This window comes from Melopsittacus undulatus, chromosome 1 (assembly GCF_012275295.1).
Source record: "Melopsittacus undulatus isolate bMelUnd1 chromosome 1, bMelUnd1.mat.Z, whole genome shotgun sequence".
In the NCBI taxonomy this organism is placed as follows: domain Eukaryota; kingdom Metazoa; phylum Chordata; class Aves; order Psittaciformes; family Psittaculidae; genus Melopsittacus; species Melopsittacus undulatus.
This window is the reverse complement of record NC_047527.1, coordinates 39078837-39091854: the sequence shown is the minus strand read 5'-3', so window position 1 is coordinate 39091854 and position 13018 is coordinate 39078837. Positions and strand designations below refer to the sequence as shown.

General features: G+C 39.8%; 1 protein-coding gene across 3 annotated transcripts in view; it reads left to right on the top strand.

Annotated features, from left to right (window-relative positions):
- Positions 1 to 13018, top strand: part of FAM110B (family with sequence similarity 110 member B) — a 111583-nt gene that overhangs the window by 50425 nt on the left and 48140 nt on the right. The window contains exon 1 of one of the 3 annotated variants that reach the window (XM_031052279.2): positions 1414 to 1533. The exons of the other annotated variants lie outside the window; for them this stretch is intronic. The gene's annotated coding sequence lies outside the window, so the exon portion shown is untranslated. Of the gene's footprint in view, positions 1 to 1413; positions 1534 to 13018 lie in introns of those variants that run through there. 3 annotated transcript variants of the gene reach the window in all.

Here is a 13018-nt window from a genome sequence, read left to right as displayed (position 1 = left end):
CTGAACTAAAGGTGCCTTTATCTTTTTTACATGATTATTTACTAGATATTGTGAAAGCTCTCAGCATGTTGCAAAAACACAGTGGTTTCTTAGATCGTAACATTCCTTAGTTTTGTGGACTTACATATTTATAAGATGCCTGTAAGCCTTAAGTTAGTTCCCCATATTTGTAAGGAGTATTTGCTCACGTTAGGTATTTTCCAAATGAGTTCAGTTGTTTTGCATAATGGCAAAAATTTCCTTGGAATTTCTACCATAGCCTCATGAAAGCTTAGTTAGGACTTTATGTGCCAATGCACACAGAAGCCCTCAGGTCATCTGAGTATCTGCCCACGTGTAAACATAAAGGACAGAGAGGGTCCTGTTGACTTCTGTAGGGTTACTGTGCATTGAGACCGTGCATGTGGTGCCTCACTGATCTGAGGACTGCATTGTAGATTGTGAAGTACTGTACATAAACTGATCTGAGATGTACCTTGTGTGTGATGCTTGTAATGTGTACATTCAAAACGAGAACAAACTTGTGCATTTTATTGTCTCCTTCTGACCAGTTTAGCAACCTAAAAGTGATCAGCTTCTGAAAGAGCACTCCTAAATATATCACTTTTGTCAGAGATTGAGAAAAATTTCCTTTAGGTGAATTATTTGGGAAAACAATGACAAAGAATACCCCAAAACCACAAAAACCCAAACCAAACAAACAAAGCACAACAAAAACCAAACAAACAGGAATATTTGTTCAGCCTGGAGAAGAGAAGGCTCTGAAGAAACCTTATAGCAGCCTCGCAGAACCTAAAGGGGACCTAAAAGAAAACTGAAGAGGGACTTTTTATAAGGGCATTTAGGGATAGGACAAGGGAGAATTACTTTAAGCTAAAAGAGGAGAGATTTAGGTTAGCAGTTAGGAATAAATTCTTTACTGTGAGGGTGGGGAGACACTGGCACAAGTTGCCCAGAGAAGTTGTGGCTGCCCCATCCCTGGCAGTGTTCAAGGCCAGGTTGGACGGGGCTTGGAGCAACCTGGTCTAGTGGACAGTGTCCCTGCCCATGGCTGGGGGGTTGGAACTGAATGAGCTTTAAGGTCCCTTCCAACCCAAACCGTTTTGTGACTTTTTTTCTTTATGCGCCCAGACAAATACCAGTCCCAAATGTCTATGCTTTCGGCTAAAAGGTGTAACAATCTGTCCAGCTCTCATCTCGTGCACGGTGCCTCAGCAGCCCTGTGCTACGGTGAAGGGCTATAATTAGATTAGCAGCCAGCTAAGCAGTGGTGACAGGCTGCGAGCCTCAGCGAGCATGTGCTGGATTCTGCATGTGCCTTGCGCTTATTGGCGGGCGAGGTTGCTGCCTGCCGGTTTGATAGGTTTCCCCAGTAATCTTTATGCTGCATTACAGACATAGATACAGAGGTACTGTGTGCATGCAACGGGAGAGGTGCTCAACTTGTAGCGTAAAAGAAAGCCCACAGATGAAAGGCACGGGTCTTTGTTGCAAAACATCAGTACTTAAGGACTGCTAGCTGCAAGCTGAGAGGTCAGTGAAGGAGTTTTACTTGGTGGTAATTAGTTTCAGGTCTTTATCTCTCCGGTAAAACAGTCATGCATGAAATGAATACTGTTAATCATGTCAGCTGTTTAATTTGATTTTGCTTTCATTAATTTCATGTGTACTCTGGTGGGAAAGCGATCAGATTACAAAACATATCATTTGTGTGGATTTAGTTAAAAAATGGAGTGCATTTATACAGGAATATTGCTTTCATTTGAAAAATTGAGCCTGTGCATGTGAGTGATTTTACTGGTTGCCTTTTGTTATGCTAATGGAAATATTTCTTTTATTGGGATGTTTTCTGCCGAGCAATTGAATTAGAGCATTTATAACTATTGGCATATGAAGATGAATCTCTATAAATAGTGTTTAGTTTAAATAATGATTCTGTGAAGTGTTCTTTAATTTGATCACAGCCGTAACTATCTTCATGGTTCTCTTGCTACAAGATAGAGGGATGAGGAGTAATATGCTATTGTTCTTTCAACAAAGATGCTGGAGCCTTCATGTTTGGGTGGATTCTTTGTTTCATTCACTGGGTTTTATTTTAAATGGCTTTCATAATTAAACTAAAGGCACACTGCCTGATTACAGTATATCCTTTGCTTGCACACAAATGTATTTTATACATATAGATAGCTAGATATCTATATTGTTCTCAGTGGCTGAATTCTGGCCCAAAGCCTTGTTTATATTTATCTTGTATAACAAGATATATATATACCCTCTTTTTCTCTGTGATCCTGAGACTATTAGAGTATTTATCATAGCGTCATACTCATTTAAGTTCTTTTCATACTTGACCTACGCATCAATTGATCACAACTTTTCCTATAAAAAGCATGCATATTTAATGAGCGCATTTTACCGTGAAAGCTGTTCGGAGCAGAAGGAAGCAAGTGTGAAGTATTAAAAAAAATTCTCTAAATATAGTCATGCCTCATTTCATGACTTCTGAATATTGAAGCTGACTGTTTAGACTTCAGAGTTAATGCCCTTGTCTCTGTCAGACTCCCGGGCCCCCATGAACTTGTATATTAAGTCACCAGTCATCTGGCTGGCTGGCTGCCACCATGCGTCCGAGGTACGAGTAGATTGTCTCAGCCAGGATCAGAAAGGTGTTAGGAACTGGAGCTATTTTGGTATTAGTCTTCACTTTTTCCCTCCACACCTATTTGGGAAGAGGTTTTTCCTTCTGTATAAACCACAGCAAAAATTTAAGTTGTTCACTCTTAAAAGTATGTGGTATGAAGCTGTGTTACCTCCTGAGTAGATACTCTTAAATGCGAGTATTTATTCAGTTACTAGCTTCATATGGCTGTGAGTATAACAGATGCATGTTCTTTCTTAGTTGTGATATCATATTCAAAAGGAAAAGTATTTGGGAGGTGTAATCACAGCTGGTACACACCAATTTCACTGACTTTTTGGTGTTAACTAGAACAGCTATCATGGTGTTTACATTCACCTAGGTTTTATTTCCAAAGCTGTTTTCTTCTGTGTAGACTTGGAAAATGTCATTTTTGCATGGTAGTACTTAAGCCGGAACAGGGAAGACTCAAGATGTGAAGGCATATTGTTCTCAGGCTGTTTCATATTCCCTCATTGCTCCAAATTGCCAACCAGAAGTGTCTTAATGGGGTTAAGTTAAACTATGCCTTCTACATTTTTAATAAGAAGCTTACCTAAATTAATATATTTACATTTTTATGACCTCTGCAACAGCATCCCATGAAGGAGTAAATAATGACAATGTTAGTAATAAAGAAACATAGAAAGTAATATCCTCAGCTGACTTATATGTTTACCATATCCAGACAGCGTGTTTACAAGAGGCAAGAGGCTGATATTTTCTATTTCACATATTGAGCTATCATTATTGGTAAGTAACATAAAGCACAGCTGGAAAAATGATACAAAAGTTGCCATATTTTTTGGTGGTGGTTACAGGTAATACTATAACTATAGTGCTGCACAAACAGGTATTATGGTGTGTACATCTCTGTCTCCAAAATCATCTGTGATGATCTGTGCAAGGCATCACCAGAAAAAATGACAGTCGTGAAATGAACTGGTGGCAGTGTAATTTAAATTTGCAATGCATCAATAGCGAGGAATAAGCTACTTTGTTACTGCTTCCCTTTCTGTTACATCCTCCTTGTTCTTCTGGGTAAACAAAGAAAACAAATGGAAGCAACAGTTTATGTGGATTGCTCTTTAAAAAAGTTGTCAGCTTTGTTGCTATAAGCATATTTTAACTGTAACTAGCGTATTGCTGCAGGAAATGTAGCATACTTCAGATTATTGTTGATGAGATTTTATATTCAGGCTTTGCCACTGACTTTCTTGATGTGAGAGTTTTTAATTACTCTTTGTTAGGAGAGGCAAGCATAGCATGTTTGCTGTGCACCTCTTGAAATGTTCTTATTTCCGATATGTTACGCTGTAGATAAACCATCATGTCCTTTGTTATCTGGAAGGGAAACTTTTCTTCTCAATTACAAATGCAGTATGCGTATGTATGGTAAGGGCACAAAAGTACAGTGCAAAAAATAAGGTCCCAAGTGTTTTATTAGTATATTTGTGTGTGTATATATATGTGAGAAAGAATCACTTGTACCATCTAACCACTAAAATATGTTGGTGTAGAAATGAATATGTTGTCAGCATTTTCAGTGTCATACCAGTACTCATTATAATCCAGTAGATATATACTCCTTGAATACTCCTTGAACAGTAGTGTTTTCAGAAACACTAGCTTTGGCTGCTAGCTGAACATGGATACATGCAGTAAACCGAGTGCCTGTAATTAACAATGCTACACTAGCTCTGTTTTGTTAAGATATTATGTCTTTTTACTGCTACACATGTAAATGAATTTTGCATTACTTTTAAAACCATACCAGGTCTGAAGGGGAAAAATTATACTTAAGGTTAATGGTTTTTGTTGGTGGTGTTTTTTTTTTGTAGTCTGTTAGCAATGAAAGAGAGACTCCTGAAAACCAGTTGCAGGGATTTGAAGTATTACCACAATGTTTATTTTTCAGGATTTGTACTTGCAGCTTTTAAGTTGAGTAGTAGTAAGTGATATATGTGTAAAGGTTTACATTAGAATGAGAAAATGACATTGTGCCCTAAAGCTCCTTTTTCCTTTTCCTCTGTTTTTTGAACCAACTCCAATTATTACTTTGCTGATGAAATGTCTATCTGTCTAAATGGTCAAGACATCCAATAGCCCCAGTTTGGGGCACAAGTGCTCCCATGCTCAGGGACTGGGCATAGGCAAGGGCGTACAGTGGTGAATGCCTGCTCTCCCTCGGGGCTGTCGCCTGCCTGGCACAAGTTAGTCTGGGGACTAACTATTCAGAGTCAGAAACTTAAACAGTGGATGAAATATACCTAGCTCTAGGCATCTGCCTGTCAAGCATTCACAATGTTTAGAGGAAGGTTGTGTTTTAGAGCAGGAAATTAAATATCTTCTACTTGCATTTCTCACCTGCGGTGGTGTGGCGAATTGAAGACAAAATGCATATTATTAATTTCTGTTTACACTTAATCTTCTGTTACAGTTAATTTTAATTGTTCTTAAATGTATTACCTGCAATATTAACTGCGTCTTGATAGATTTAATGTATAATACAACTGGCAAATAGTAATCCTGGATGCTTTTGTCTACGTAATCCTTGTAACAAGATTCCTGTCTCTGTTTCACGTTGCCTTTCATGGATGCACTACAGCTACCTGTAGGCACAACTACTTGCTACAGCCTTTCCACAAAGCACCTGAACCATCTCCAACCCAGATCCTCACTTTGTAAATATGTTGTTTCTAAACAAGAATTGTCCGTTCCATAACAGGTGTTACTTGGTTTTATGCCCTGTCATGCAGTTGTCTTATACTTCTGTGATATACTGGTTTGTTAATTGAAACTGTATATTATTTATACTGCTGATGATTATATGGCCATCTATCTTTTTGGCTGTGTATCTCCTAGGGCTTGTAGAATGATTTTACTCTATCCATTAATACCTTCCTAATAGGAATGTGTGTACTACAGAATCCTAGTTAATGGCAAAGAAGGATATAAAATTCTTGCCTCTCTTTTAAAGGAGCTTAACATTTTGGAAGTTGGTGGAGTAACTCAAAGATTAGTCTGTTCTGCTCCCTGATTAGGAAGTCTGTAGAAACACATCCTGTGGCAAGGTTATGCAATGTGTAATACAGTTTGCATGGTTTAGTGCCATTTAACTGAGAGAAATATGAATATCCAGGTTTGCAGGGGTATGCACATCTTCACAAGTTTGTGAATATTTGGCTCCTGCATCTCTTTAGGGTCCATGGTAATAACTGGTTCTTTTAAGGCTTTGCTACTGGTTTTCATAGAATGGTTTGCATTGGAAGGGAGCTTACAGATCATCTAGTTCCACCCCCCTGCCACAGTCAGTGACACCTTCCACTAGACCTGGTTGCTCAAAGCTGCATCCAGCCTGGCCTTGAACACTGTCAGGGATGATGCAGCCACAACTCTGGGCAACCTGTTCCAGTGCCTCACCATCCTCCCAGGAAAAAGCTTCTTCCTAATACCTAATCTAAATCTACCCTAGATTTATGGTAGATTCCCCCTTGTCCCATCACTGCATGGCCTTGTCTCCAGATTTCTTGTAGGCCCCCTTTTAGGTACTGGAAGAGTGTTACAAGGACTTCCCACAGCCTCCTCCTCTCCAGGCTGAACAGCCCCAGCTCTCTGAAGAGTTTTGTAGGTAATGATACTGAAGAGATGTTAATATGATGTGGTGTGTTGGCCTATAATGCAAATTCATAATAAAGTCCCTGTTCCAAAGTGGGTTTTACCTGTATAATCTAGGGAGAAAAATGCAGGAGAGGTTGGGAGAAAGAGAGCCAATAAAGAAGAGGCATCTTTTATGTGATCACAAACTGCAGGCTTGCAAGGCAGACTGAACAGTCTGTGCTTTAGAATTATAAACTGCATTATTGCTGCAAATATCTTTTAAAAGAATGAAAAATATTGTAAGATCAGTATAATGATCCCTGTCTATATAAGCACTTGCAGTACAAAGTTCTCAGGGTAAGGATGATTTCCTTCTGTCTCAGTCATAATTGGCATTGTGTATTTTGGGCATTGCAGTCATGTGGAAATGAGTGTGCAGCTTTGTATTTCTACCATGGCATTACAACAGCAGACTAGTCAGAAGGTGTATGAGGGACTTGATAAATTATATCACTTCCTCTTCCTTTGCTGTAATATCGGCCCTGCTGCAGTCCATGGTCATGTCCTGTCTGTCCCCTTCCTGCTCTCCCACCCCTCCCACCTCCACCCGCCCTATTTACCTTTAGCATATTGTGGAGTGCAGAGATTGCTATTTTGGTCCCTGTCTCCCCAGGGACTGGGTGAAGCCCAGCAGCAGCAATATGACTGCTGATAATTTTATGTGGAAGGCTGATACAGCGGTGGGTGCAACAGAGCAAGACCTCAAAATGGTGTCATTGTCCTTCAGTGTTTCGCTGCCTGTTTCTCTTCCCCACAGTTCTCTTGTCTTGCCTTGCTGCAGCCTCCTTTCTAAATTTGTCTGCCCCATTTTCCCATTCAAATTACTCTTCAGTCTGTCTTTCTTTGCCCTTCAGCTTCTATCCACCATTCAATCATGTATGTGTTCTTTGACATCTGTGCAGCCACTGCTCCCTTTTGGGCAGGGGTATGTGTGTATATCCATAAATACCTTGTAGGCAGAGGACAGCACACAGGTGAAGAATTTAAGTTATCTTACCAGAGATTCTTGGTATTTTTCCAGTTATTATTATTTTTTTGTTGTTGGAGCAAGATATCCTTGGCTTTTGCTTGAAAATCTCATTCTGACAAATACAAATCTTACCTCTGACCTTTCTGAGTCTGAAATATCTGCTTTTTTTATCTCAGCCTGTTACCTCTTTACTGAAAGCAAGCATCTCCCTTCATCTTCCTGTCATCTCTAGATCAGGCCTTTCCAAAGTGATTGATGAACTTTGCTGACCACTTTCTGCAAGCAGGGCTCCTTTCCATTATGCATCCATGCATGTACCCCACACCAGCCATACTTCTGTAAGAGCTTGGCCTAAGGAGCTCCACTCCTGCTCTTTGTAGGTGTCTCAGGCAGTGGTGGCACATTGCTGACCTGAATCTTGACAGCTTCACTGCTGCCTGCGGGGCTCCAAGTTGGGTGGATGCTGACTGCCTTAAATTCTTATTTTACTCTTCTTTTTGCCATCCCCTTGGTAAGTTGCTGTACTGGGTGCCTAAAGGCTCTCTACTGGGAGGAGGTTTTGCAAAGTGCTTTCCTTAAATCCTTGCAGAGCAATAACCAAGTAGATCATACCCCCATCTAGTCGTAAAGTGCATAGGGTTTGGATTCTTCATCTGTAGTGCATCTTGGTGAGGAGCTGTACAGAAAGCTGGGATGCTTCTTTACTATCAACTGTCATTTTTAGTTCTCCAAAGAGCCAGAGGTTTTGCAAGTTTTTTTTTCTTTCCTTAAGCTACAAAGCAAATTTTAACACTTTCTTATTTTTTTTACTTCAGCATGACTCTGAAGTCTGAATTTGCAGCAAAAGCACGTCTGCAACTAACTCTTAAAACACATCCATTCTTAGAAGACATCTACAAATACTAAATCCATCTGGTGCTGAATTACCATTGATTTTATTTTTTTTTGGGGGGGGGGGCTTGCTGAAACTGTATTGATGCTTCCCTCATCTCCAAGAAATATGTGCATCTGCCATTTATAGCAGCTTCTGGCTTTTGCGGAACATAGTACTGTGGAAACACGAGAATCCTACGCAGAGCTTTATTTCTGCTTCTCACTAAAATTAAGTATGGAACTATCAGTGTATATATGTACCTAACAGGGAGGAGAAAAGAATCTGGAGCCAGGGTCTTCTCATTGGTATCCCATGACAGGACAAGAGGCTATGGGCACAAACTGAAATACAGAAGATTCCATTTAAACTTAAGAAACCCCTCTGAGGGGCGCAGGTTGCCGGAGGTTCTGTCTCAGAGAGGATGAGTCTTCATCCTTGGAGGTATTCAAACCCCAACTGGGATGTGATCCTGAGCAACCTGCTGTAGGTGGCCCTGCTTTCAATAGGACTAGACAGTCTCCAGAGATGCTTTCCAGACATAGCTGTTCTGTGATTCTGTGAGTAGAAGTCTCCAAACACCAGACCAAGCAGGCCTTGTAACTAGTTATTTTTTGTGTATTAGTTTTGCTGTCTAAAATTAGTTCACATTTTATACCTATCCTTAGGTATGAATGTGCACATGAATGCATATACCTGCCTGTTTCTGGCTGCTGTGTAAGGATACCTGAACACTAGGACAAACTGGAGATTTATCTGAGATGGAAAAATGAGGAGGAGAATGTTTTTATCTTTTTCTTAAATGCACAGAAATGCATTTCATATGGTTTTCTGTGCTTTATGCAGCCATTGAAATATTTTCCCCTTCCACAATAATATGCTATGTCTGTATAGTAAAAATTGCTTTAAAGAAATATTTATTTTTCTTAGATGATTTACATTGAGTACAGCTCATACTTACGTCTTTGTTGCAGTCCACATTACATTTTAAGTGGTTACAAATTGCCCAGCAGGAGATCTGTGAGGGAGGAGACCAAAAGGCTCTGGGTCAGAAGAGGGAGGTGTGCCCTCAGCTACACTCCCCTTTCTCAAAAACATAGCTCCAAATTAAGTGGTAAACATGGAAACACTGGCCTGAGTTGAGAACTCTTTACAGGCACTTTGTATTTATGCACATACTTACTGGAGTCCTGCATTGCATAATTACTGCTCTGCTGGTATTCAGCCCTGCTTCTGCAGCCCACGGTAGCTGTGTAGGTGTGACAGCATTGCTGAAAACTAGGGAGCTGGACAAGGCTGACTGCTAAAATGACATCTAGTCTCTTGGCATGTACAAATGAAGCACCAGGTGACCCTCAGGGGCAGCGTTGGAAGCAGCTGTCTGTGAGCATCCTTTGTATCAGTTGGATAACTTTGTGTGGAAAAAGGGACACTTGCCACAGCTCTTCATCATGTCCCTTCAAAGACATGAATCTTGCCTTATAGCATTAACATGGTTTCTTCTTTTCAGCCCACATTAAAGTCAATTTTCCCCTTGTTTAAATGATCACTATCATTAGTGTTATATCATTTGGGGTTGAATAGGTTGTCTTTGTTTACATCTTGGCCAAGATAAATGGCAGAGCATGCAGACCTGAAGTTTTATATTTGAAGTTTCAGAAACCATTATCTTTGTTCCCATAAGCATTTGGATTTTTGCAGTTTAAGTACATGTCAATGTCGTGTTTTCTCTTCTGGTGCTGTGTTCAAATATGGTGTGGGATTTACTTTTTCCTGCTTGTTCACAGTTCTTGACATAACATTAGAAATGCTATTTGGACATTTCTAAGAGAGTGAAGCATTTGCAGAAATAATAACATATTTTCTATTGAAGATGAAATAAACCCATCTGAACACTTGCTTAGTCTCGTGCTTAACATGTCAACTTCAATCACAGCCACTAGAAAGTTTTGCATTTTTTTTGTTGAATTTTCAATAATTAATAAATCCTTTAATCCTTATGAACTACACCATTCCCCCTCTTCCATCTGTTTCATTTTAGTTTAGCAGTTGGACTTTACACTTTTTACACTTGAATAGATTACTTTCTTTGGTCCATGCAACTATCTTGAAAATCCTTCAGAGTTAACCTGTAGTGGAGAGGTTGTCTTGTCAGGTATCACAGTCATGCATGAAGAAGGAATGGGTTTGTATGGACAGCTTGAAGTCTCCTTTCCTGGCTTTTCTTTCTCTTCCTCCATGTGTGGTTTCAAGCCATCCCTTCCTCTGTCTGTCCTCCAGCTGCTTTTATCCCCAAGTCTATAATGCTCACATGTGCTGTGAATTTCAATTTCAAGCACTGTTTGGCCATCTGAAGCAAGAAGAAAATGTCCTGTTCCATGTTTTGAATTTAAAAACTTGCTTTTCATTTCTTTTTCACAATATATGTGGAAACATTGCAAACGTTTGCTGTGAAGTTCCTCAGTAAAAGTGGGACCTGTCTGTAAATCGTGCTGCCCCACAAGTGAAAGACAGACTTGGCACTGCCAGCAGTGAGTGAGCAGTAGGTTGTCACTGGTGCGGCTGTTGCTTCTTTGCATGATCCTGCCCTTCCAAACTCCATAGGAAGGGGTGGTAGAATTGGCAAGAATTCCCATTCAGCTATTTGAAAATTAGCACATCATTCCCCAAGGAAGAGTTTAAATTTTAGTGGCTTACTGTCAGATCTTCAAAATGGTTCTAGCAGTATGCATCTTCTGGAAACAACATGTACCACGGTGTGTGTTTCCTTCTTTTCCTGACAGCTGGAAAGGAGTTTTTTCATTAATTGTGAAGGTGTTGGATGAGCTCCTCCCATAAGATACTTTAGTCCTGAAACGTGCCTGTTGGAGGTTCCCATAACATCAAGCCCGGTGGTTTTGAAACAAAGATTACAGATTACACAAAGGCAAATCTGCACCCAGGCACTTTTGTGAGGGACACTGGAACAACTTGAGGTGGTTACAACAACTTGAGATTATTGCAGTGATTGGTTTCTCTCAGCCAGAAGTACCAACCAAAGCACATTCCTGTACCTTGTACCACTGCATCAGCACTCTTGCTCTGCTATGGAAAAAATTGGAATCTCTGTGTTTTTGTATAAAGAGGACAAAATCCCAGCTGCAGTGATGCTTATGGGGATCCCATTTTCATTTTGTCTTCAAAATGAAGTTATCATATTTAGAGCTGAGTTGCAAATACTGTGAAATAGGCTGATAAAGTTAGTTTTTACTACTGCTTCATTTCATTTGCTTTCACTTGTGGGAGAAGTCAGGTGGCCCAGTTACTAATGCAGAACTGATGCAGCCTCAAAAAAAATAATGGCGTTTTTCTTTCTCAAAGAGCAAAACTATACTGGGTGTAATTCTTTTGCAGTCCCTGTTGTATCTAGCATGATTTTAGCATAGTTTTGGAGTCCAGGAGGATTTCCTTAACATCCTTATTTCACATGAGCTGTTACCTGAGGTGATTTGTATTTCTTTAAATGTACTCTCCCTTGAAACTCAGTCCTTAAGTAGTCTGCATCAGTTTTGAGTGCTTGTGTTGCCCCTGATATGGTTAGACTGAAACCTTTATTTCTGTATAAAAGTGATTTTTGCCTGTATAATTTTTAAGTACATAAAACCAGGGCTAGCATTATTCTCTCCTCTGACTTGTCCTCTACTCACCTGGAATCTTGAATTTGATTTCAGGGTCTTTTAAACCCCTGAAGTGTCCCAATATTTCTTATCAATAAAGGTCACTTTCTTGTGTAGCTAGTGCTGTTGTTGTTAAATTAGCCTACTGAGAGCCATGCGTCTTAAAGAGCCTTTATGATAATCTTTCCAGACAAAGTAGCACTTACACCAATTTCATAATTTTTCCCTAAGGTAAAAATTCTGCAATCCACTTGAATCAGAAAATAGCTTTTTCTTCCTGCCTTAAATCTGTTAATCTTTTAAAATAATGATGAAAAATAAACACATTAAAAAAGCTGTCATCAAATATGGTATCAGTAAATAAAAACTGACCAGTCCTTCCTACCACAAGGCCCTTGCAAGCAGCAGAAGCCCATATCTTAAAGATTTTCCCAGCATAGTGTATCTAAGATGCAGCCTTCCCTATCTGCCTGTCCTGTGAAATCTTCCATCACACTGAAGTACTGCACTGTCACTTTTCTAGCCTGAATGAAAGCAGTCTTGTCCCACTTACATCAGTTCTAAATATTGCTTGAAAGAGCATTTCCCAAGCCTGTGGCTTTGATCATATCACCCCTCTTACGTCTTTTTGTTGGTTCCTTTTTTCTCTGTTGTGCCCAGTACTGAGAGTCTTGGTAAGATATCCTAGTGTTATCTATCATCTCTCATATATTAGCAAAATACTGGTTTCCTGTCTCCAGAATACCATTGTAAGTCACCGTGTCATTACACTTTCAAGCAGTTATCTCTTTGCTTTGTTTTACATCCTTTCCACCCGGGAGGAGCTAATACTGTTAAATCAATTCAGTATGCTCCACTGTCTTATGGTCTTACTTTAATTTACCTCATATCACCAGGCAGTGGTGCAAAATGAATATTGGTAACTTTTCAGTTAAGACCTATAAAAAGGTCATTTAAGGAGGATCTGCATTTGTACTCATACCAGTGCATCTAGGGAATCATATCTGCTGGGAAGATTTTTCTGCACAGATGGTAGGGAAAAGCTTGTAGCACAACAGAAACTTGATGAGGTGTCTTCACTGATTACAGATAACAAATGTAGTCCAGTAGCATTTCTAGGTGAGTGGATTTGTATGCAATGAGAATTATCATCAGTTAGAACAGCAAATTGTCCTGGGCAGGAA